This window comes from Frieseomelitta varia, unplaced genomic scaffold, assembly GCF_011392965.1.
Source record: "Frieseomelitta varia isolate USP_RPSP 00005682 unplaced genomic scaffold, Fvar_1.2 scaffold_279, whole genome shotgun sequence".
Taxonomy (NCBI): domain Eukaryota; kingdom Metazoa; phylum Arthropoda; class Insecta; order Hymenoptera; family Apidae; genus Frieseomelitta; species Frieseomelitta varia.
In genome coordinates, this window is record NW_025110011.1 from 1,291,938 (window position 1) to 1,318,537 (window position 26,600).

The 26,600-nt window shown below is 34.5% G+C and overlaps 1 long non-coding RNA gene across 1 annotated transcript in view; it reads left to right on the top strand.

The window, feature by feature from the left end:
* Positions 1–11,461, top strand: part of LOC122529120 — a 25,548-nt gene extending 14,087 nt beyond the window's left edge. The window contains exon 3 of the long non-coding RNA XR_006306754.1: positions 11,329–11,461. This is a non-coding gene — a long non-coding RNA (uncharacterized LOC122529120). The remainder of the gene's footprint in view (positions 1–11,328) is intronic.
* Positions 11,462–26,600: the final 15,139 nt, after the last annotated feature.

Genomic DNA, 26,600 nt, shown 5'->3' on the forward strand with positions numbered 1-26,600 from the left:
TTTTTTTTTTTTTTTTTTTTTTTTTTTTTTTTTTTTTTTTTGAATAAATATCTCATTTCTCTCGCACTGGAAACACTTCGACCGTGGCTTGTTTGCACGTGCGTGAAGCTAATTCGTTTCGCTGGCTGAAACAGCCGGAAACATGTAAATTTATTACCCAGCTGTTCAGAGGGTGTAGCTAAACATGTCGAATTTCTTTTCTTTCTGAACGTGCAGCCTCGCTTAAATATCTGAAAAGTGACACCACGTTGAAAATGATTTGAACGGGAAAAGATCGTGAGGAGGATACAATTGTAGCACGAGCTAATGACGCTGTAAGGAAGTCCCAAAACGCTATGGAACTTCTCAGAAATGCTTGTTGAAAAGATGATTAAATAATTGTTAAATGTAAGATATACCTGATTTGTGATTTTCACACTCTAAATACAGTGGATTTTTATTATTTATAGTACAAAATAAGAGGATTGTATATAATACTTCATTTTATTAAATATGAATAAATTAATAAATACATTTATGTACATTCATGTATTAATAAATACATTTATGTGTCGAGAAAATTTGAAAATGCAGCAGTTCCGCGCGAGTCGCTGTTTGTTAATACGGAAAAACTGGGATAAAAATTTTATTTTTGGTTAGAATGATGCTTGTCGAGTCGATTTGTTTTTAACGATAATTATTATCCATTATTATGTGTAAATCAAGCAAAACTTTCTTCAGAGTGTCAGTAACAAAAAATAAATACAAACGAACTACGCTCGAAGAACAATTGAAATTGTTTATCATTCTGTCAACTGATAAAAGTAAACGTTGAAAATGATATAAATAAATCGTTATACTCATTTACATTAGTTTCTGTTATATTCCTATGTGTGTGATAAAGTACTCACACGCTCGATGGAAAATTATCGATTCTTTAAACTATTTAAGCTTCGTACAACAATCAATCCAACGTTGAATTCTTTTTTTCCAAAGATGTTTTCACATCACGCAGCAAGGATATTTTTTTTCTGTCAAAAATTATAAACATTTAAGCACCTTCGAAAACATGGAAAGAATTTTCTCTTGATGCAATCTTTCCTTTATATCAGTCCCTTAAAACTTGCTACACGATTTTATCAAACCTTGAACATTAGAATTAAATGACAAAAATTCAACAAATTCTGACAGCCTATGCTACGAATGTTTAAAGTTCAATAAAATGGTGCAGCAATTTTATAAGGAAAGAGACTTTAATCTTTAATACCATGGTAGATTTAGTCGTGAAACAAATTTTTCAGAGGCGTTCGAATTTTTTCAATTTTCGAGAACAAAAGTATTCCTTTTTCCCCCGAACTTACTGCAACTTCGAAAAAAACAAAAAAAAAAAAAAAGAACATAGGATTGTCAAAATGGAGCTTACGAAATCATAACAATTAAAATACAGATAATCTCACGAATGTGCGAGTACTGTTCTACAGAAAAGATTCCCTAAAATTAATTGTTATTTGCTTCAGTTCACGTTCCAAAATGAAAAAAAAAATGGCCTCGGTGACCATTTCCAGGCGCCGCAAGTGTTAGATCCGCCACCGAGCACGAGTATCAATATCTTGCAAATCGAATCATGGCCTTCTTTAATATCGTTGGTCCGGTAGCATAGGTGTGCGGGTCATGCACACTCACGGTCATCTGCACGGCAATGCACAAGCGTTGAACAGATTCAGGATGACTGGCATGGCATCGAACCGTGCTGTTCCCTCCTGTATCGAGGAAAATTATCATATCATGCAAATCTGCGCACGGTCGGTAACACTTCCGGCCAAAAATTCCCGCACAACTCGGTGTTCGCTCGCTGTCTGGAAAAAGGGAGCGGAAAAGCCGTGTGGACTTTTGGAGAGAGAGAGAGAGAGAGAGAGAGAGAGAGTCGTTGGACCGTAACGCATCTGCGTGGCCGACACGTAATTCAGTGGAACGGCAATACCATCTATTCGCCGATACCCTCGATACGCGGAAACGAGAAGCGGAAAAGCGATATACGCGTACGAACTATTTCTAGCGGGCGTCGTTCGAATGATTTATCGTACGTACGATATTTTACTTTGCGGGCAGTTGCGCGAGAATGAATGGAAGTTTTGTGAAGATCGTTTCGCCGAGGGTGAAGAAAAGTTAACGAAGTTAACGTTAACGTTTTTCAACGTGTCTCGCGTCCGTCGTTCCTCGCTTTCAAATTACGCGAAGAAGTTTCATCAAAGTTCCATTATTCGCCGATTGCTCTTGAGTAGTCACCGGGGAGAAGAAAACTGGAAAATGTTGGTCATTCGATCGAGAGCCGCAGTAAAAAGGGAACCGGCAACCATATACGGCGGACAGAAGGGAAAACAAACGTTGTTCCGCAAATTTGAAGCATCTTCGTGAATTACAGACTTCTGCCATCATCCACATTCCCGGCGTTCTTACACCACGGGATACAACGGGCTCGTTCTATGCGAATGGCTCGGCGTGTCTGCTGTGTTTTGGAGATCTGCCAGAGACGTACGAGTTACGGAAGAAATTTAATTGTTCGAGACTTCGGATTACTGCTCTCTCAGGCTGTAATCCGATTACGGGTTTCCTCCGCTTCAATTAACCGCTCTTAGCCAGTGCAGTTGCATCGAAGTCTATCGTCCGCAATAATTTTCGTCAACGAAATGAAATGTATCGTCGGACAGTTCGCAGAGACCACCAATTTCGAGGAAGCGGGTTTTTTAAAATTTATCTCGAGTTAATTTTCAGCTGCGTGCGTTTTCGATTTTGGGGGGGGGGGGGAGAAAAAGAAAATTACGGAGGAAGCAACTAGGAAGCATGGTTCGTAAGATGCGATATAAATCTGCGATATTAACCGCACGAGATCGATATCAACAGTTGGTAGACGTTCCGGGCACTAGATTCGTGCAGATTGGCCGAATTGAATATCGGGAATTAAATCCGTGCGGTGATTCTCCAAATGAGAGATGTTCTCGGGTAGGGATTACGCCTAGCGAAGAGTAGCGTAATGAATTTACGCTATCCTGCAATAGGGGATTCCTCTACACACGGCTTCTGCGTGTTTCACCAGGTCTTTGACTGTACATTAACATTGCTCCTAAGCTATCAATTTGAATGGAACTGCAATCAGCAATGCAAATTGTAAGTACACATCGAAACGAAATAACTAGTTGATTAAAAATTTCTGTTTATTCTGCTTGCTCGACGAAACGCTGCGAACGAGGTGAATTCCATTTCGAAATAATTAGACTCCTCCTTTGTTCGGAAACTTGTTTCCCTCGAGGGAAAGATGTTTTTCTTCAAAGAGATTGCAATACGAAAGGCAGTCCGTTACATTAAAAAAAAAAAAAAAAAGAAAAAAAAAAGAAGAAAGGAAAAACGAACTCCGCAAACGCAGAAATGTGACTGGATAGGGAAGGGGCAGATTTTTAGCAGAGTAGAAGCTTGAATTGCCGCATTTTTCTAATGGCGTGCCGACTTCTCCCGTGTTTGCCGAGGTGTGCAACCGCGAGTAAGATGATGAAGAAGGAGCGAGGCGTGCAGTCTATGCACACAGCTTGCCGCTTGTACGCGCCGTCTCGTAAAAGTTCCCAAGTTTTGGAAACTTACTAGAGAGTAAATGGTGACGGTGGTTGCGGCGGCATTCGCGAAACATTCGTGTGACCGCGGCGCTATACCTTAAAACTTGCCAGCCACGGAGCTTTTAAGAATTTTTGGTCGCGTCAGTATTTCTGTTGCGGCACGCCAAAAATTCCGAGTGGCCGCGATAGCCACTCGGCTCCTGGAATTGTGACCGGGGAAAAGTTTTTTAATCAGCCTCTGAAGTTCGCCGCTGAAAATGCACCGTTCTTTGACACTGAGAATGACCGGGGCGAAAGGGGCCGTTTATACCGGCGGCGAGCCAGTAAAGAACTGTTACAAGTTGGACGGGAATCTGTTGGAAACGGAATGAGATACATAAATCGAGTGGAGAAGTAGAATGTAGTAAAGAGAACGATTCCCTCGAAGATGTGGAATTGATCTAGTTGACGCATAGGCAGCTGAGAATCTGGGCACTTGAACGAGGAGGCTGCAGTTAGTTCCAATAGGTATCCGCAACGTACGATGGCAACTGATTGCGGACCATAACGAGTGACCGAATTGTGTACAATAATTTGTCGCTTTCTTTTCGAACTCGTCGGTATATCACTGAATAGAAATTATCGAGAAGTGATAAATTTATTATTTGTCTTGCCTATTTTGTTTTACTTAAATATATAATTTTACTTATATAGTATTTTACTTATATAATATGCTATAATATGCCTATTTTGTTTTACTTAAATATATAATTTTACTTATATAGTATTTTACTTATATAATATGCCTATTTTGTTTTACTTAAATATATAATTTTACTTATATAGTATTTTACTTATATAATATCCTATAATATGCCTATTTTGTTTTACTTAAATATATAATTTTACTTATACAATATGCTATAATATAATATGCTATAATATGCCTATTTTGTTTTACTTAAATATATAATTTTACTTATATAGTATTTTACTTATATAATATGCCTATTTTGTTTTACTTAAATATATAATTTTACTTATATAGTATTTTACTTATATAATATCCTATAATATGCCTATTTTGTTTTACTTAAATATATAATTTTACTTATACAATATGCTATAATATAATATGCTATAATATGCCTATTTTGTTTTACTTAAATATATAATTTTACTTATATAGTATTTTACTTATATAATATGCTATAATATATAATATATTATAACATAACCTATGTTATGCCTAATATAACCCATATTCCAATTAAGTACATTGACATTTAGTGTTAAATTATATTACAGATCAAAGCTGTATTAAATAAAATAAAATTGTCGACAGTGTCAGAAAACGACATTACTTGTAGGTATTCTTAACCACTTGCGCTGGCAACTGATTGCGGACCATAACGAGTGACCGAACCATATACAATTGATTCGTCGCTTTCTCATCGAACTTGTCGGTATATGGAAATGATCGAGAAGTAATAAATTTATTATTTGTTTTGCTCTTGTACTTAAATATACTTAAAACTGAGGAAATATCGCAACTTTGTTAAAAGAACTTCCCGTTATCGCGTTTCGTTTTCGCGTGCGATCGAATTACGATGTTCAATGACAGGATTTGAATTATCGTAGTTTCATCAGCGGCGTTCGCGAGTCGATTGAAAAACTAACGACAGGAAGAAACGAACGTCGATGCTTCTTACGTCTGCCGGGTTGCAACATCGAGGAGTATGACGAATGATATCCAGCTGCGTCACTGGCACATTCGATATCAAATTCCGGAGATAAGGCAAGAGGGAAGGGCAGGCACAGGTTGAAATATGTATGTTCACGTTGGCTATTCGATCGAAGTGAACATCTGTCTTCCCGTTGATACACCATAGAAGCAGCTTTGTTCACCGACGCCAGTTTCTCACATGGGTTATTCTTCTGGCAAGGTGCATCATCTCGCCTCGTCCTCTGATGTTCCATCCAATTTGAAGACGATCAATATCCCTATGCATCACGAAAATCGACGGACCGATGGACGACGACACGGCGAATTTTAGAATCGAACGTGACGTGAAGCCGATTAGCGCGGAAATGTGAAAATTCAACGTACAGGGAATGGAAAAGGAAAAGGGAGAAGAGAAAAAGACGGGGAGGAATTTAGAAAGATGCAGAAAGTTACGAGTTCGACGAGACAGACCTTTGTTTCGTTTTTCCTGGGAGAGTTGCTGCCGGCCGCGACTCCGTTAAGAACTTGGAACTTTGTACTTTTCAGCTGGCGATTTCGAGAGTTTTCGAGCCTTTTCTACAGCCGCTGGACATTTCGACTTCCACGTGAACGCGTTAAGAGCTTCGACTTCTGGCTGTATCGTCAATGTGAAAAATCTACTCATATCTTCGGTCAACGTACTGTCGTATCGTACACGTTGTTGTAACGTACCGTCGATCATGAATATCGCAGAGAAATATTACCCATGATCCTGTCCCACGCTCAAAATGATGATCTTCTATCGAAGAAATATCGTCTGCCTGTCGATTGATGTCTCATTCGATTGAAACAAATACACGTAATCCGAATAAACGTAAGAAAATGTCGTTCGCCAAGGAAAAAGGAAAACCGCAAGAGAGAAAGTGACTTTCGAATGTTGTTTAATACAATTAACAGATGAGACATTGAAAAGCAAAACGCGTCCGATACATATGTACGGCAAGCCGCGGGAAAGTGACATCCGCAAAATGGAACTATTTTTCACGGAACAGCAGACCGATGTAACCGGAAGAACTTCCAGTGAAAAATTTCACGTGCCCGGCCTGAAAACTGCAGTTTCACAGTTTTGATCGAAACGCGGCGATAACTCACGCCGGATTTACAATCCGTACTTGTTTCACGGTAGCAAACCGAAACGGCGACAGGGTCACGGGAAAAAACTTCGGTCATCCCGAATGCTTCCGGGGTCCATTTCGAAACGAAACTAATTGAACAACGCTCTATCATTCTCTTGAAACGCGTTCGAGGGCCGACGGGAAAATCTCGAGCCGGCAACGAAACGCAGTAAACACCGTCTGTCTTTGCTATCGGACGAGAACATCGCGGCAAGTTCTTTCTGTTTTTTTTTCTTCCACCATTTTACTCTTCCCTTCCATCCTATTTTCCTTTTCTTCCCTTTTCTCTCTCCTCTCCTTAGTCGGGCCGACCAAGTTTCTACAGTGTATTACGCAAATGTAGCCTTCGATCAAGCAATAACAGCGGTACATTCCGGCTCGCATAAGGGAATCCAATTGAGCCGTAGAGGAATTCGAGTGATTTAGATCGGACCGGAAATGAAAACAGACCTTTCCGGCTGCGATAAATCATACGCTCGATTACCCACGAAAAATCCGCTTTGATAAAGAACTCCTTTGTGTTCTGCGCCTTGTACAAAATGTACGTCTTCCTTCTCGTGATTGGAGCGCGGTATGACAGCGAAATCGAAGACGATTAAAAAAGGATAATATCTACTTACGTCTATTTGAGAGTACCGACATTGGGTTAGGTTAGACTGTTATTCACATTTGCTGTTACGTAAATATGTAATTATAAATAATAAACCTTTTATATTTTTTGGAATAATGAAAACTTTTATCTTAAATTCTATTATTATGATAAATTCATTCGTAATCTTAATTTTTTTTTAATAAATTTATCACTATTTAGAATTTCTTTCAATCCATTAAATCAGTTAATTAATTTCATTTCTTTTTACTATTTTTATATCAATTATATATTTATTATAATATTTATTTAATAAATATATAATTATAATTAATTATATTTTATTATAATATTTATTTAATTGAACCATCATCATATATATAATTTTAATTATTACAATTAGAGGAATAATAATTCTATTTTCAATGTTTTATTTGTTTAATTAATTTACAAAAAATTATAAATACAATAATTATATGTAATACGTCGTTATTAATTACTACCTCGATAATACTGAAAATAATTTGAATGTTCAATTTTAAATAAAACGGCCTTTATATACATAATATAAGTACATGCGCGTATATATCGAATAGTATATATAACCGATATTAAACTATTTACTATTTACTATTTGCTATCGTATACGTCAGTATCAATTATTTTTCTTTCACCTTCAACAACATTGAAAATTATTGAGACGTTCGATTTAAATAGATGGCCTTGTATGTACCTTGTATGTACCATACGCATATATGCACCTATATATTCAATGTATGTACTGTATATAATATTGTATCGGCGTGAACGGATGTTCTTTTTATCCATGATAAATCTAGAAACGAAACACGCGCATATCCGTGCAGTATAATTTTTTCTTTTTTTTTCTTTTTTTTTTTCACAAATTCCCCTCGTTTCGCAGAGGCAAAGCAAACAATTCACTCTAATCGAATTAATCAATGATACATAGTACGATACCTCGTATTTTTTATTTTCCTTCCCCAGCATGCACAGAGACGAATATGATACAAATCGGTGAAAATCCCGAGCGGAATTCTCTACCAGTTCTCTTTGACCACTGGCGAACGATACGTTCATTATATGAAGCGGCCAGTTAAAAAGACACTCGAAACTGCCGGGCGCCGAGCGCAAATTTTTTGGCATAATTAGTGCCGCGGCTGAAAAACCAGATGAAAATGTGGCTCACGTCGTTGAAACGAACCTGACGTTAGGGCAAAGAAAACGTGATTTCCATTTCGGATCGTTTCGTTCGGATCGTTCAATCGTACGCTAGTTTCGAAAACGCCGTTCTTGCAAACGATGAAATTTATAATCTGCCATCTATCCGTTCCATTCTGTCCAAAGTTTACACGCCTCAAGTATATCTTTCAATATTCTCGAAGATAAACTGGAACGGCACGTCTCTCCCTCAGCCCCCTTCTTAGCCAGTCACTTCCTCTCCGTTGGACGAAAAGTTTCCTCGCGTCGGATTCGCGATCTACCTCACTGGACTAAGGATGTTTGTTCGTTTGATATCTACGCTGCAGCTAGAGGCTGCATCGATCGCGCGATGAAGATAAACTGTTTTCAAAGAAAACCGCTCGTCAGCCGGCGGATAAAACGAAAGGAAACATAACGCGCAGATTGTTGTTCGAGTTCCTCTTTTTCCCCTTCGTGTTCGATGTGAAAAAAATGGATCGATTTCACTCTGCCTGCCTTTGAACGCGATGAGGATTTATGGTGGTAGCGGGTAGTACACGCTCGACACGTAGCAGATGGTTGCAGCGCGACACGTTAAGATAAGACAGAAACAAATTCTCAAGGCGAAAGAGGACCAACAGTGTCTGGCGGTGACGATAGAACACGAAGAGGACGCGAAAATTTGTCGGGACAAAGACTGATGTGGCGTGAAGGCTGTCTTGAAACGACGTTTAGCCATTTTTTTAACGCTCGAACAGGATTATCCCTTCTTACGCTATTCAGAAACTATCCTAACGAGACGTGTCATCCGAAAGAGAGAGAGAGAGAGAGAGAGAGAGAGAGAGAAAGAAAAATCATAAATATCAAACTCGTTGCACTTACGCCCGAGTGCGAGTGATTAATCAGGGATATCTATAATTGGAAGGAGGCCGCGAACTAATCGATCGAGAGCGTATTAACCTCGAGTTTCGAGACACCGAGATTGGAAAGAATAAATTGCGCGCGTCTCGGCTATCAATCTCGAGGCTCGCTCCGTTGATTCTCCCTCGTCCTTCAAAACTGCACGCTGCTCATAACGAGATACGTCCGCGAGATAATTTTTCGCAACGATCCCGAGGCCGAGGGCTCGCACAGCGAGAGAAGTAACCCGGTGGCGCGTTTCCATTAGCATCGGTTAAAAGTGCTTTCCATTAGCGTCGACAGCCCACGGGAACAAAGGGGTTTGAGTACGAAAGGCGAGTGAGCGCAGCGTGGAACGAGGATGATGCTGGCCGCCGAGAAAGAGGAGGGGCGGGAACCGAAGCAGAGGACAGGAACGTGAAGGGGGAGAAGGGGAGGAAAGGAGAGAGAGAGAGAGAGAGAGAGAGAGATCGGAGGGCAAAAGGACCGATAGATAATAGGGCTTGCTCCGGGGCTGCTGGGCTAGGTGTGCACCAACTCAAAATAATATCGCAGTGCGATGGGCCCTCATCAATCACGCGCCCTAATGAAAAGCCTAGCGTTGAAACTGCGCGGTGAATAAGCCAGTCAGGCTAACCGAACTCTCCGCTAACGATACGCAATGCCGCCAACCCCCTCGGCGATCCGCCGTTCGAATACAATTACTTGGAACGTTTGTCCAAAGCGAAAGGAAAATCTGTGAAATAAGGTTTGCCGATCGTTGAATATCATACGTTACCCGATGTTATTTAGTTTTTTTGTTCATTTATTTATTAACAGTAATTCCAACCCCAAGGCTGAGGAACAGACTTGGTTTACAAATTGCTCTTTCATAATTTATACATTCATATACGGTACGTTTTTCTTAATTAACTGTTTTCTCTAAATATCTACCATTAATTCTTCCAACGAACAATTCCTTCTCTCCTAAGTATAGTATATTGGGAATTTTATATATTTGAAGTATAGTATATTAAAGTTTATTGAGAATTTTATATGTGTGAAGTATAGTATGTATAGTATATTGAGAATTTTATATATCTGAAGTATAGTATGTTACAGTATAGTGGGGATTTTATATATTTGAAGTATAGTATATTATAGTATATTGTGAATTTTATATATTTGAAGTATAGTATATTAAAGTATATTGGGAATTTTATATATTTGAAGTATAGTATATTAAAGTTTATTGAGAATTTTATATGTGTGAAGTATAGTATGTATAGTATATTGAGAATTTTATATATCTGAAATATAGTATGTTACAGTATAGTGGGGATTTTATATATTTGAAGTATAGTATATTATAGTATATTGAGAATTTTATATATTTGAAGTATAGTATGTTACAGTATATTGGAAATTTTATATATTTGAAGTATAGTATATTAAAGTATATTGAGAATTTTATATGTGTGAAATGTAGTATGTTATAGTATATTGGGAATTTTACATATTTGAAGTATAGTATATTAAAGTATACTGAGAATTTTATATGTGTGAAGTATAGTATGTTATAGTATATTGGGAATTTCATATTCTTTCCCTCTCGTGCAACCAATATTTATTATATTTTTTCCAAGTCTCCGCTTACATCAAGCATCTTGCTCGTAAACTGGCAGATTTTGACTATTACTATATTCGCACGTTATCAAATATTCTAGCAACTCATGATATCTTTATAATTTACACGTCCAATGTTACGTATTGATTTAATTTTCACATTACCGTTTAATGCTTTATTCATTTTTGCCCAACGATGGGGCTTCCGTGACTTTAACCTCTTGCGCTGGCAACTGGTTCACGGACCATAACGAGTGACCAAACCATGTAATTCGTCGCTTTCTTTTTTTTTACCTCGTCGGTACGATATCACTAAACTAGAAATTACTAAGAAGTAACAAATTTATTACTTGTTGTTGCCTGGGTTATATTTAAATATATTTAAAACTGAGGAAATAAGTATTGAGGATTAATGAAATATATACTGTCTCATATATAAATTATAAATTTAAAATTTTAATAAAAATGTTAATATTCTTTTATGGAACGATAAGACCCTATAGAATTTTATATTAATTAATTTTTGTATTTAATATAAAATTTAATTTAATATCTAATTAGGAAAATAATTTTAATAAATCTTAATTTTAGGAAACTTTAATTAAAGAAAATAATTTGATCTTTAATTTAAAATTAATAGAATAAATTACCTTAGGGATAACAGCGTTATATTTCTTTATAGATCTTGTAGAAGATTGCGACCTCGATGTTGAATTAAGATAAATTTCAAATGTAGAAGTTGAATACTGCATAATATTACAACAACTTTGGGATACAAAATTCTCGACTTGCGTGGCACGTCGATCCAGCGCAAGAGGTTAACGAATGCCGAATGTTACCGAGACGATGGTTACTCATCGACTCGTATTTCGTGTCTCGACTTCGCCAACGGGGCTCTAGATTCTCCTTTTGTGCTCTTTCGCTTTAGTTTCTCGCTGTCGACGTTCTTTCTCTTTCTTATTCTTCTCCTCGGCCGACACACCTGTCAACACTCTGTTAATATACGGGGCCACTTGGCTGTCGCTGAATGGCCCTCGAAATCTTTATTTTGCGGAGGCTACGCGAGACTTGTAAACGACCTTCCGCGCGGGGAAATCGTCTTCTTCGTAGTTCTCCACTCTCCCTTTATACTCGCCGTTTGCTACCCTCCCTTTCGCTGCCTTTTGTCGTTAAATGCCGCGCTTACCGCGCCGCTGATGACACACACCACGTTCAAAGCGAGCGATTCTGAAAACTCGGCTACTCGACGATGTTGACAGAACAGTTGACCACGATAACGCAAGAATCATGGGGAATTTTTTTTGATAATAAGGATAATCGGTGCTTTGCTTTAAACTTTAATCCATTACAGCCGACGCTGTTACCGCTTTTGCCGCGCTTTTTTCTTCTACGTCATTAAATCTGTTTGCCTTCCTTTCTTATTGCAACAGTCGTCTCGTCGTGACAGTATTAGATTAACAGTGCAACGAACAACTTCAGAATTCCTCGGACTCCTTTAAAAGAATCCAAAGTACGAATATCTTGGTTCTCGTTCTTCTTTCGTATTCTCACCTGTGTACACGGTACACTGTCGATTTTATGTTAATGCATAGACCGTTCCGAGTAACTGCAGAAACGTGTATCTTTCTTTTACAGTCCTCTATTTATGATTCAAGAAAAAGGAACGAAACGAATGGTGCAAGAACATGGACGAAACAGTGTGCAAGATGAATGTTTAAAAGTAAATATCTTCTTAATTATACATCTAAACAACTTTTATCTGCTAATTTTAATGATCTTCTTTTCTCTCTCTCGGAAATTTTTTGCACGTGTGAAATATACAGAGATGTACAAATGTACTTGCACACTCGAAAAACTGTCTACAATATAACAGTCATATACGAATCCAGGTTTATTTTGAAATATGAAGTCTATGTTTCGATAATTTCAGTTAGTTTTTCTTAAAAATGGTTTTACGTCCATTATGTTCATTTAGAAAAGCAAGGATACTTTTATTTTCGAAAATTGTGAAAATTCAAATATCTCCGGTAACGTATAATATAATATAATATAATATAAAAATTTGTATATTATAAAAATACGTATATTACACGTGTATTATAAAAATTTCTTTTTATAATTGAATCTACCATGGTCATGAATATTAAAGTCTCCTCAGCGATCTCTCAAAACTTATTGTACGGTTTTATTTTGCATTTTATTGAACTTCGATCATTAGTATTAAATGGGAAAACGCTAAGATTTTTTGAAATTTTGTCGTTTAATTCTAATATTCAAGATTCAATAAAATGGCGAAAAAAAATCGTACAAAAGTTTCAAGCAGTTGATGTGAAGAAAAGACTTCGATCTTCAAGACCTAATCATGAGAAACATTTTTCAGTGAGGAGTTTAAATTTTTTAACAACGAAAGTATCTCTTCTACCTGGTGCATGATGTAAAAAGATCTTTGGGGAAAAAAGGAAACTCAAGATTGGTAAAAATTTCACGCTTTAAAACGAGACCAACCGTACTGATGTACGATTTTGTTTCACAAAGTTTAAATGATTTAAAATATCGGTAATTTTTCATCAATTATGCGAATATTTTTGTCCACTTCTCTAAATATAGTATAGCTTAATAAAATAGTCATAAGTCAATTCCAGCATATAGTATATGCATATATATGTGCATGTATTTTACATTACGATAAAATTGTGAATCAAACGACCTTGCAGTGTTTTATCTTCTATAGAAATTTTCTCGTCATTCTATCTGTTTAATTTCTTTTTATGTATTGTAATCGGTATTATGTGTTGAAAATGATCAAGTACATTGAATTCAGTTTTAAAAATTATGTAGCACAATTATTGGAATGGAATGCTCGTGAATTATAAAAAAGTCTACCGATCATCTTTTATTGCCGTATATTTTTAATCTATTGATACAATTGTCGTTCGTTCGAATTCATACGTACTTACGTATTATAATATTATATAACTATAATATTATAATATTATAATAAAATGAATTTATTTCGTTGCATTGAAAATAAAATTATTAACGACTACGTATGTATAAAATTATTTAAGCTAAATACAACAGATAATGATTACGATATAATAGGTAATGATACCTATATTATTATACCTATAATTATGTTTCTCCCGGTTGTTAATTTAAAACGTTCTAATAATGTATGTACATAATATGTTGAATAATTAGTAGTAAGCTATAGAATTTATTTTCATCGTTCTTCATAGTTCGAAATTGATGAACAATATTCGAGCGGCTATTGTAAATTATCCCCGCTTGACATTTTGTGATAGAAGGTAGAGCTTTATATATTTTTTTTCAGACACACTAAATCTTATTTACTTAAACACTGCTGATCGATATGTAATTGCTAAAGTTAAGTAAAATATTTTTATAGAATGCTTTAGTATTTTATACACTGTCTTTTGCTGAAATTCAAAAAGAGTTTAGTAGTATCTTTAATGATTTCGTCAACTGCAATCTTCACCAAATTTGTAATATTTAATAGATAAGATCAAGTAGATACAACTTTTGTTAACAAAAAAAAAAAAAAAAAAAACGTTTGTTTTCAAAAAACAACGGAGATATCCAAGTCCATCCTGTCATGGCTTGTAATATGTTAATGTTTTACTATTTGAATTTCGTAGAAGATTAATATTTTTAACGCAATCGTTTTTAAGATCCTTGAAGTGATATACACAAACAAGTTCTTTTGTCAAATATAAGTTCCAATAATTTTATAGTTTAACTTCTTTGACTTATTTCATATTTAAATACAAATATATCTGGCAATCTTTTTTTGACCTCTGCAAAAAGTAATCAATTTGCACTTTTGTATTTAAAAAAAAGAAACTTAGGATATCGAGATTAAATTGTAGCAAAACTCAGGATAGTATCTCTATCAAAATCAAAATCGTGAGTTCATCAACGATTTATATTAAAAATTATATTAAAAATAATTTAAAATTTATATTATTTGCAATTTCATTAACTGCAATTAGAGATGAAATAATTTGATGAATTAATTTACATGGTAGTTAATTAAGACTCTGATTTAAATAATGTTTTATTTATTTTGTCTTGAATCCATACATTTGTAAATAAATATATTTTAAATGCAACAATGTTATTTCCAATTTCAGATTTTTACAAAAAATTTTTATTCTCTAAATCATTTTATATATCTTTTCAATATCGAAACTAATTATTGTAACTCATTATTATATAGTGGAGTCTCTCATATTCGAAATCCGATTAATCGAATACTGTAATACCGTTCTGAAAATTCTATTATGCAAGCAGAATATTTATCAGATGCTTTCTCTTGTACTAAATTATTCTATACGATTATTATTACATGGGTTTTTGACATGGTTTTTAATTTTTGCAAGAGAACTTATGAAATAAAAGATTTAATTAATTAAAAAGATAATATTGATAGAAAAAAATATAATACAAGAAACTGTTCTTAATTTTGCCACAAATAAACGTTTCGCTTATGAATGTTAAATCTATAATGATAAATGTATCTTAAATATAATTTTTTTGCACACTGAACGAAAGTCAGAACAAAAGATGATATCGTCGTCGAAAAGAAAGATCGAGAATTCAAAGTACAAAGAGAGCCAGGCAAGTTAAAAAATATTAGGTTAACAATTCAATGCATGCAATTTAATATCCAAAAAGTAAAATTATTCTATTATCCGAAAATTTCACATTCTGAATATTTCTGTCTTCCTATTACTTCGAATATTGGATGTTCTGCTGTAGCTTTGCAAATCTGTGGTTAGTAATTAGTTTATTATCAAACGAAACTTTCTATATCCGCTTTGAATGTTGGGAAAACAATTTTTTGTTCGTTTGAACATTAATCGAGCAATTCCAAAATTTTATACAGACTGCTGATTAATACTGCACCATAATGATGACATTTGGATTCAATTCATTGAGGGAAAATGTTTAATTAGTAAATTAAATACACCATTAAATTCAGAACTATAATTTGATAGGTCTTAGCAAGACGTAAGAAGTTCGTGTAGTTCAAATTACAATAAGTTTTACAATAGGATCGTTAAAGGAAAATCGGATATTGATATTCTATTCAGCGTTATTTTCTTGACTATAGAATGAATTATTTAAAGGTTTCTCCATTTTTTCCGCCTATCAATTTATTTTTTCAAAGTTTCAACTTCCGTGATTGGTACTTAGAGTTAAATTTAAATTTTCAATGTGGACTTTTATTAGTCTTTGTCACAAATTATACTCAAATGAAAAATTTCAATTAAATAACTAAAACAAACAGAGAAAGAATTGATTGCTAAATTATAGCGATATATTCTTTCAGGTTCTCTATCTTCACTCTACGAGAGAAGTGAGACAGTCTTTCATAGTTACTGAAGGCTTCACATGTCATGAAAAATTTAAGAACCAGACTGGATAGATTTAATAATTCTTCAGTCGGGAAATATCCTGAAAATGTAGTAAATATATCGTGGTAATCGGAGTTAGAGTATGTTTTTACGCGTTGTTTTTTCCGAATCACTCTCAACGCTTAAATAGGTCATTGACCGGCCTTGCACCGGGTCGCACCGATGTTTAGGCGTTTACGCGCGCGTGCGCGAGTATATGTACGAATGTCTAGTAGCAAAGAGTCGGTGATTAAAAGTTGTTGCTGGGAATCAACTCCGGAAAAGAAAAAAAAAAAAAAATAAATCAGAAGACAGGAAAACGATGGACGTCGTTCAAGCGCGGAAGAGAGTTACTTAGTAAGTTGAAAGTCTATCACAAGAGAAGAGAGAGAGAGAGAGAGAGAGAGAGAGAGAGAGAAAGCGAGTTATAACCAAAGATTGCACAGGATATTAAAAGTAAATTTTACTTAAAAAACAACCGCGCTACTGATTTATAGGATATTCACCACTCAATCAAATGGATCAGTTATATAAATGTTTCTGGAAACGTTAGAGTGATATTTTCTTTCCTTCATTGTTACGATTTCAAATTGTGTTTGTATCGATTGAAATTTCTTCGCAATAAAAATTGTTTCTGACATAAGTGGTTACGCCTGGAAGTAGAAACGTTGGATTCTGTTTTTGCAGAACTGTTTGAGATTTCTTCAATCAATCCACTGAAATTAATTTCTTGGATACGTAATATCGAAGGTTTGGGTTAGATTTGGGTTAGGTTTGTCAAATACATTAATCAATAATTTAATCGATTCAAAGTGGGCAATTAATGTTTCGCGGGATAATATTACTCACTGTTGTTTCTTCGTCATTTTTTATGGAACAATTTTTGAGTTACTCTCTCAAAATCAGTGATATGATTCATGCATTACAATTTTTTCTTTTTTTAAATTGTACTGCTGGATGTAGAGAGATACTATTTTAAATATAGTAACAATATTGTTATCAAAAGAATTTGTTCAATCTGCGCAAAATTTAATTTGAATAGATTTGAATTGCCTTGAAACACCGTTGACATAATCTATTTGTATTTCATCCATGTTGTGTCTGCACAGTTTTTGTTTGCTTTTAATTAATTTTGGATCCATGTTCTCGCTTGTTCCTTAACATCAGTAATAGACTATTTGACAATGAGTCAAGGATGGCTGAAAAGTTAAAAGACAGTGAGAATGATTCTCTAATCTTTTTCAATCTCTTTGATGATAGTGACGATAATGAAGCATTTGTCAAAAAATTAATAGATTAAGAGCAATTTGTGTGCGGTATATTTTTCTGAAACTGTAACATACTCATGTCCCCTGATTAATACGACGTAGGAACGATGACTTTCTTGTTTGCAAAGGAAACAAGTAAAACAGAAGATATGAAAGTATATCGACAATTTAATTTTTTAAATTGAATTTGCATTGGCGTCTTTGGAAGCTCATAAAGCATGCCAGTTCTTGTTTATTTAAACCAGTTTTTAAAATTCAAGTTTAAGCGTTACGAAAAATAATTGGCGAAACATTCGACAGAGTTGTTCTTTATTATTCAGTCTATTTCTCAATCAGTTCATTAATTACCAATTTTGAGGATGAGAATATACCTATAAATTTTATAGAAACAAACTATATATTACCATATATTAATGTTAATTATTTTAGCTGAATTTAATATTTTTGTATTCTTTAGCATCGTACAAGCTATAATGCAGATCCTACAACTGTTATATCCTAATAGTGTGAGTATGTGGAAGGAAGAGAGAAATGAACTACTTACAAATACTCGTTATAAGTTATAAGAATTCATAATTACTTATAAAGATTAATCTAGATATAGAGCTAGAAAAATATAATTTTTTAATTAAAATTCTCTAATCTCTCTCATACTATCCGCTTGCTTTAACTTGTTTCTTTGGTTCGCGACGAGCGATTCGTGTCGCCTTGCGTAAATTCGCGAAACGGAAGAGATGAGGAACACTCCCCCTCATCCGACGATATTATACGACCGCAGAGCCGTAAATCTAACGGAATGTTCTCTGCTGCTTTTGCATAACTGTTAGCAATCGCTGTTTGAATTTCCATTTCGCCACCGCTGTTTCGTTAACACGGATAGCTGTTACCAATTTTTGTTTCATGTCAGAGCCAAGTGAATGAATCGAACTATATTTTATACACAAATAGTTCGTAATGCATTCGAGACACGTGTGTATTTTACTCTGTCTTAATGAATCTTTTGTTGCCAGGACGTGTAATTTTACCTTGTTACCAGACAGCAGTTTCTTAAATGTAGCAATTCACGGTGAGGGCAAAGATAAATTTGGTACTTCAGGAGATGTAATGATTTGTCGCAATGATTAGATTTTTTACTCAACGCAACAGCGTTTCCTCTCGCTATTGTAATTTACATTTACAGATTTTTTTTTCTGATGAAGATGTGTTAATAGATTACTTATAAGTAATTGCAACAATTGATATTTTTATGCAGTGACTAAGAAGTGTTAATTATGAGAGCGAAAGAAAGAGCGTGTGTCCTTTTCAAAACCGCGCAGATTTTAATGTTAATTTACGCGGCTAGCCAAATGAGGTACAAAATCCCTGTAAATATCTACGGCGTGCGTTGGTAGTTTGCGAAGGTCCAAATATTCAGACTAGAATATGAGCAGTTTTTATTTCCACAGGCATATATGTGAATGCACGTTCGAGTACAACTTTTAAGGAGATATTTGTGCAGTGCGTTTTGCAACTGTAACGTATTACACGTTTATAAAACTTAGACTTTTTTTTTTTTACTAGAAATACGAAAGAGCCATTTCTACGCAGCTTTTATACGATTATTCGTGCTGAATATTCTGTGATAACAGTTGCTTTCAGAAATTTCTTTTTTCGACGTTAGTGAGAATGTTCATATTTTCGATTTTCATTTTTCACTGTTGCAGTTCTTGGTTCCTGTTTCCAGAACCTTTATCCTGTGACAGTCTTATTGAAATTCTTGGCCCTCGTATTATTCTCGATTTTTGGATTTCTCATTCCTCCTTGTATCATTCTTGTTTCAGTCCAAAAGTAATATCCGCGTAGAAAGACGCACTCTTGGTCTAGAGTGTGGGACACCAGTCTCTTTGACCTGCATTTTATTGCACTCTTCTGCAAGCCTGAGGATTCAAAGGAAAATACAGAAAGTAGTCTGACGACAATAGCCAAGGCCGTTTATAATAAATGTGCAATGCGTGCAAACGTGCAGGTGGCCAAATTTTTAAAACGGTCGATTGTGCACTTTAAAGAAAACTTCCAACAATGAAAGATAAAGTTCCAACTTTACAGATACCTTTCACAATTTTTGTTCATTTTTATGAGTTTAATATCGCTTCATTTATGATTAAATATGGACGAATGAGAAATGGACCTACAATTTTATATCCAGCTAGAGCCACCTTATAACTTTATGTCCAGCCGAAGCTTTGCAAGCTTTTTCGTTTGACATCTTAAAATGGAATAAAATAAAATTTTGTGAATTCACCTTGTACTATATACGAGAGCCAGTCAAAAAGTAAATTGCTTTCGTCAGGAACACCTGTATTAAAGATATCTCAATGGAACTTAGTGGCAATATTTTGAAAAACTTTTGTTTTAAAGTTATATTAATACATTGGTATTTCGACGTAAGCAAATATCATTCTATTTTATCAATCGTAAAAGATGTGTTCATTGCAAGTTGTGCCCAAATTAGAAACCCAGGTAACACGTTTTTTATGAAGCTCCATTTAAAAGAAATGTAGCTTCACTGAAATTAGTGCATATCGCGAAACATCAGAGAAACTAAGAAAAGCAATTAAAAACCTATGACGGGAGAATTGATGAAAGGCATCGTTCAATGTCACGCAACGTTCGATACAATCCACGAAAAGTCTACTAGAAAAATTCAAATGAAGTGAATCTCGCTTTGTGATTACTATGTTTCCGACTAAATGAAAAAAGGCCTCATGAAGCAGCAATGTTGCTCTGATGAAAAAGCACGAGAATAATTATCTCAAGTTGAATAGTAATTTCATGACTTTTATAAATAAACATTATTGGAATTGCGTATAAAAGTAGTTCTTACATTATATTTTCAAATAAATAAAAAGGTAATTTCAAATACCAAATGCTTCAGTTTTTTCTTTTTTTTTTTTTTTTAACACGAGTATGATGAACCTTCTGACTCTCCCTTGTAGAACTGCTATAAAAACATATTAGTAACCACTCATGAATATATTCATGATATGCACTAATAGGGGAGGCCAAATATTTCTTAGCACGTGGACGGCTAATAGTCCAAAACCTGTCCTGACAATGGTGAACTAGCTGCATTCTGCTGCGATATTAGTATATTTAAATCTATCAACTAGTTCATTACATTAATTGCATGTACTTTCATTGAATATAAAATTTTCACTTAAATCGTTATAAAACAATTCAGCAACTCTTGTTACTTCGGCATTTTCAATGTTTACGAAAATAATTCATATAAAGAGAATATGTGTATGTTCAGTACACAGTCGAAAGGAATATAATTTTGATGAAACTAGCGACCACTGGCAGACCATAGAGAGGATGCTCTACCTTTCAACAGAAATAGTTGACCAAAAGGTAGATAATGTAGGGCAGTGCCGTATATCTGAGCACTCGTGGGAAAGCACAGAAATTAATTAGAACTCTCGTGAAAAATGCACAGTAACTCATCTTCCTGTGAAAACTTGACGACATCTCAAGCAACCTTGTTATCGACAATTGTTTTCGTAGTATCATTGCATTACGAACAAATAGTGCCTTTATGAGATATATAAGAAAGTATTATACAATTTTATTAACTTCGTACTATACGAATTGCTACCTTAGTAATTCGAGTTTTATTTCATCAGATATGTCGATCTTTATTTCTTTAAGTCGCTAAGAACCAAACAATAATTCATAATAAATATTTTAATAAGATACAACGACGAGAAAATATTATGCAGATCCCTTCTTTATTAAAACTTTTCTGTTAATATTATAAATTGGTTGAAAACAACTGCAAAAAAAAAAAAATGTTGCATTTTTCCAACTCACACAGTGATAAGAAATTAATATCCACGATGAAATGATAAATTCCTTAATTAATAATAAATAGACCAAATTTCTATTCAATGATCTATATTCTCAGGCACGGTTGTTGAATTTTATATCGTGATCACGCACATTTTTTACAGACGTTTCGCAAAAGAAAAGTGTGTCAATGGACGAACAGGGGGGAGTTGATGAGTTAAGAATTATCTTTTAGAGCTGAAGTTACTCACCGATTTAAACGATGGAGCGTTACAAAACGAGAGTTAAAAAAAAAAAAAAAAGAAAAACGAAGAAGCGACGACGGGAATTTTAATCGAATTGGTTTATAACGTGCATACTTGCAGTCGAAGGTAACTCAATTTCGCCGTGCATCTCGTTGAAATTCTAACAAAGCTGATTCCTCGCGATATTAGCCGGCAACGTCAGCCGAACGAACGTGCTAATTGCCGTTAATTACCACCGAAGTGGACAGAGCAGTTCCCTATTTCATTATAGGTAATAGTCGTCCAGTTTTACGGCGTCGATCGTAGGCTGTAGCGAAAATGGGGTCGGGGAAAAAGTGCAGGGTGGTCGATAGGGCGAAAAGTCAATCAGAAATCGGTTGGCGACGGGGGTTGTCGGCGACGCTGGATTAACTCCAATAATCCGTCGATTGGAAGGAAAAAGAGGCACCGCATCGGAGAGGCAAAAGCGCGGTATATATGTATGTATGTATGTATGTATGTATGTATGTATGTATGTATGTATGTATGTATGTATGTATGTAGGTAGGCGAATGATTTCGAAACGGTCAGCAGCGCGGGACGAAATTTGGCACAGAAGCTAGCGCCTGATGTTCGCCCGACTCGCTAATCGGTCGAAAGAAATTAAAAATGTTTAATCGAACGTGAGATGACGACCCAGAGCTTTCTATTGGGCGGCCATTTGATTTCGCTTTACCTTCCCAACCGACTTTCCACGTCGATTGATCGATGGCCTTTTGATTTCTACGACACCTTTTTTTTTCCCTTTTTGTGGAAGATGCGAACTGCGCAGATTAAACTGTAGAAATGTATCTGTTTTAGTACCGTCATATGTTCTTTAAACATTTATTGACTTTCTCTTCCTTTATAAATATATAAATAGGAGAAAAATTAAGTCACGCGAATGTTTCAAATTTTTGTAACTCCACGTTATCAAAATTATCTTTCTAAATGGTTTTACGTTAAACATACTGTTATAAATGATTTTATTGTTGTTGAAACTTCTTTCTAAAGTCTTCTTACTTTGATTTTCCCCATTTTTCGATTATGTCATATTAAAATGTTCCTTTTCAGTTGGTTACTAAAATATTTAAAAAATCAATTCAAAATATACTTATCAGATTTTTCTCTTGCGATCTTTATGTTGGAAGAAATAATCAAAGAATTCTATCAATTACTAATTATTCATTTGTGCAACAATCAATTGTCTGAAATTTTCACCTTGCTACTTATAATCTATAATCTACGCTTTTGTGATTAAGTTTTATTTCTTAGATTCCTTGCATCTGCAAAATTCACATCTTCCGAATTTCTACATTATTTCTGCATTATTGTATTTTTATGAACGTAATTGAAGAAATGTAATAAAAATTTATTCCATCCAATGAATATTATCATAAATATTCGCTAGATCATTTTGGAATGTTTTATAAACTTTTGGATATTATATTCATTCGTATATATAAATGCATAAAAATCCTACAGATAATTAATCCAGGTCTTTGTATCATGATACGTATCATGTTCATAATTCGTGCTCTCGTGCAAGTTAATTCTAGATGGAATTTATTGTTAATTAAATACGCTTCATTATCATTTTCATTTATTTTTTCCGCTTGTTCAGTTAAACCGAGAAAATGTAAAAATGAACGTACAAACTAGTCAATTGCATAAATGCTCCGTGCTTACGGCAAAATTGCAAACTTTGTGAGTGATAATACAATTGGATGTAAAATTCAGAGCATAATGTGCGATTGTACATTATTATTTTAACCCATTAAGAAGCAAGCAACAATTTATCATAATAAATAATTAATAAATAATAACTATGATTATTAATTGATAAATAATTTACAATTATAAACATCTCAATCATCTTAAAATTTCACACAATTATAAAATCTAAGTAAAGAAATATAATAATGAAACAAATATCAAGTGACTGTTGGAAACTTTTCTTCGTAATTGTGTCGGGATTTTATAACAAAAAATTAATTGAAAAGAACGGCAAAGGAAATGTTTTTTTTACACAATAATAACAAAAGAATAATAACATTTCTATCCCTTAACTGTTCGTTTCATAATTTGAAATGAAATTTTCTTGCATTTTCGCGTGAGATGATTTATCGATTTTCAATAAGAGTTGCATGAAAGTTTGAAGGAATGCCAATTGCTTCTCCAACAGATATCGGAGAAAACAATTTGTTACGTCTAATGAATGATACACGAATCAACCTTAACGACAATAGGAGTTTGAGCGCCACTGTTAGCGGGTGCTTGTCGCGCGAACCTCCAAGGGTTGTTTGCATTGTCCGCGAAAACAATGCTGTTCAGTAGGTAATTCGGCGCGGGTGTTGTACAACGAGATGTACGCAGAAAGCCCGTTTTCATATAAAGGACAAGCCGGCTTGTCAAATCTTGTTTTACCTATTTTCGGACAACCAGTTTCTATTTGGTCTACACGTAGTATGTACAGGTATCGTCGCTCAATTACTCACGACAGACTGAAACGGAGGATAAAAATAAAGCATACGCATACATTTCTTCAGTACCTGAGAGCAATGAAAAACCATTTTACTTTAACAATAACGCGTTTACATTTCGAATGTTTTAACGGTATCAAAATTCGACCAGCATGCGCCGCATCGGATCGTAGCAAAGCGATTTGGACAAACAAAAGTTTGATCCCTGATAATACTAGATCAAACAGATGATGATTCGTTATCCAAAAAAAAAAAAAAAAAAAAAAATTCAAGCATAAACGAGCATTCGTCCATGCTTGGTAAATTATTCGCTGGTATTTGCTGATTCATACTTCAATTATCGTTTACACCAAATGAACGTGACTTTGATCAAAATTGGAAACGAATGAGCATTCGTTCGTTTAATCTAAACGCATTATGAAATATTAAAAGGTTCGTGTTTTTTTTTTTTCTTGGTTAAAAGGAACTAGGAAAATAGAATCATAATTATGTATTATAGTAACATTCTGTAATTCCTCGAAACTCGAACTTATCTCGGCCATTTTGTCTTAAAAGAATAGCATTTCAATGATTTATGATACATGCTTCAACAAACAATTTATTCAATGAAGTCCGCTATCCGAGAAAACAACTGTGTTGTTATTCGAGGAAATTTATTGGTCGCATTAAAATGGACAATGATATTGTTTGCTTCGAGAAGAGCAAATATTCATAACGAGCGAACTGATCGATCAACTATAATCGCGGATGACTTGACGGAAAAAGTTTGACGCGAAAGTTTGAGAAAATTGTCGATTCTCATTTTCAGAATTATCGAATTATTCTATTTTACGACGTTGTAGATAGAGAAACTTGGTTACAAAAGTTAAAAAAAAAAACATTTCAAATACTTGACAACATTATCAAACTGGAGACTGATTGTTTGACTATATTTTTCAACAAGTGACTACCACTAATTTTTGGGTTTAAAAAATGGTAAATTGAAAAATAATATTAATGTAAGATTTAATGAAGAATTTTTTCGACAATGGAAAAACACTGATAACGCGATATCAGAAAATTAGCAAAGTTCTCGGTGCACATGTGAGAAACTAACACAAATAGATATTTTTTTGGCTAAAATATATCATTTATGTCTATTTTCTCTATATTTTTTTTTTTTTTTTGTTTTCTTTATATCTCTCTATATTTTCTTTTTTTTATTTACAAAAGAACAATACTTCAAAATCACGTCTTGCATTAAGAATTTTCGAAAATACGCGTATAAACAGGTTCGAACGTTTACTTTTTACTGTAATGTTGACTGTCAATTTTGTGGTACAATTACATAGAGAGTGTTCTGAATACTTATTTCAATCGTGATCACTTGAAAACGATTTATACGTTTCACTTTATTCATCACAGACAAATTACGTTGAAAAAAAATTTCACCATCTTCCGCGTTCAACATAGATCAAGGGGACATTTTAATCTCGCGCACCTCAAAGACTTTGAAGCAATTATTAAAAGTGTTGTAGCGGAAGTCTTTAGATGGAACCTCGAGAAATAGCCATTAAGCTTAATTACAGTGCGAAAATGGTAGCTGCTGAAAAATTTGGTTTCTTGTTCGAGAGGGCCGCACGCGAAGTGGTGTTTTACGCTCCCCTTTGTCGTTCCGAAAGAAACTCTCTTCAACCAGTATATTAATTTGCTTTCACTAAGAAGGTCCAGTAGCCGTCGACAAGAAGCCCGTGTCCCCAAATACTTAGAACTCTTATAATACATTTCCCATCCGATTTCATTTAAATTTCGTCCCCTTTCTCGTCGTGTTTCTATCTGGCCGAACAATAATGTCTGCCATGATCCTCACTTTTACCGCTTGCTTTTATATGCCAGATCCCCAGAACAATGAATATTTAATATCCAGAATATCTAATATCGCTCCATCTTTTCACGTTCCGCCTGCCATTTGTTCAGAAGTTGTACCAAAGATATTTCCGGCTGCGTAAAACGGCAGCAAGAGGCATCAAAGTTATTACTCTTCAGAAATATTTTCCATTCCCTGCTTAATTAATTGTTGATCGTTTTAATGAAAATATAATCAATCTTTTTACTTTCATTTCCTGCCTCCTTTCGTTCTACAAAACGACGACACGCCGTGCCAGAAAATTAAAAGATGACTGAACTGCGCGCGAGATTTTTGGATTCCTATAACTTCGCGAAGGAAAATTGTGCGGAATTCCAGCTGGCTTATTTTAATAAGTACTCTACTTTCTGCATTCTTCAGCTAAACTTTCTTCGACTAAAGCTTTTTATTATGAAAGAGAGCGAGGAAATGAAGTTTCCCTTTGAAATCTTACGAATTTAAAATATATAATATCCCGCACGGAAACTGCAATGAGGAACGTGAATTTTTGTATCATTAAAACGATAAACAGTTAATTAACCAGGCAATGGGAAATATTTCTGAAAAATAACACTTAATGGCACTCTATTATAATTATTATTATTTTTTAAAAATACTTTTAAACTTGAAAAATATAAATATTTCAAATATTTATATTTTTCAAGTTTAAGATAATATTTTTTAAAAATACTTTTAAACTTGAAAAATATAAATATTTG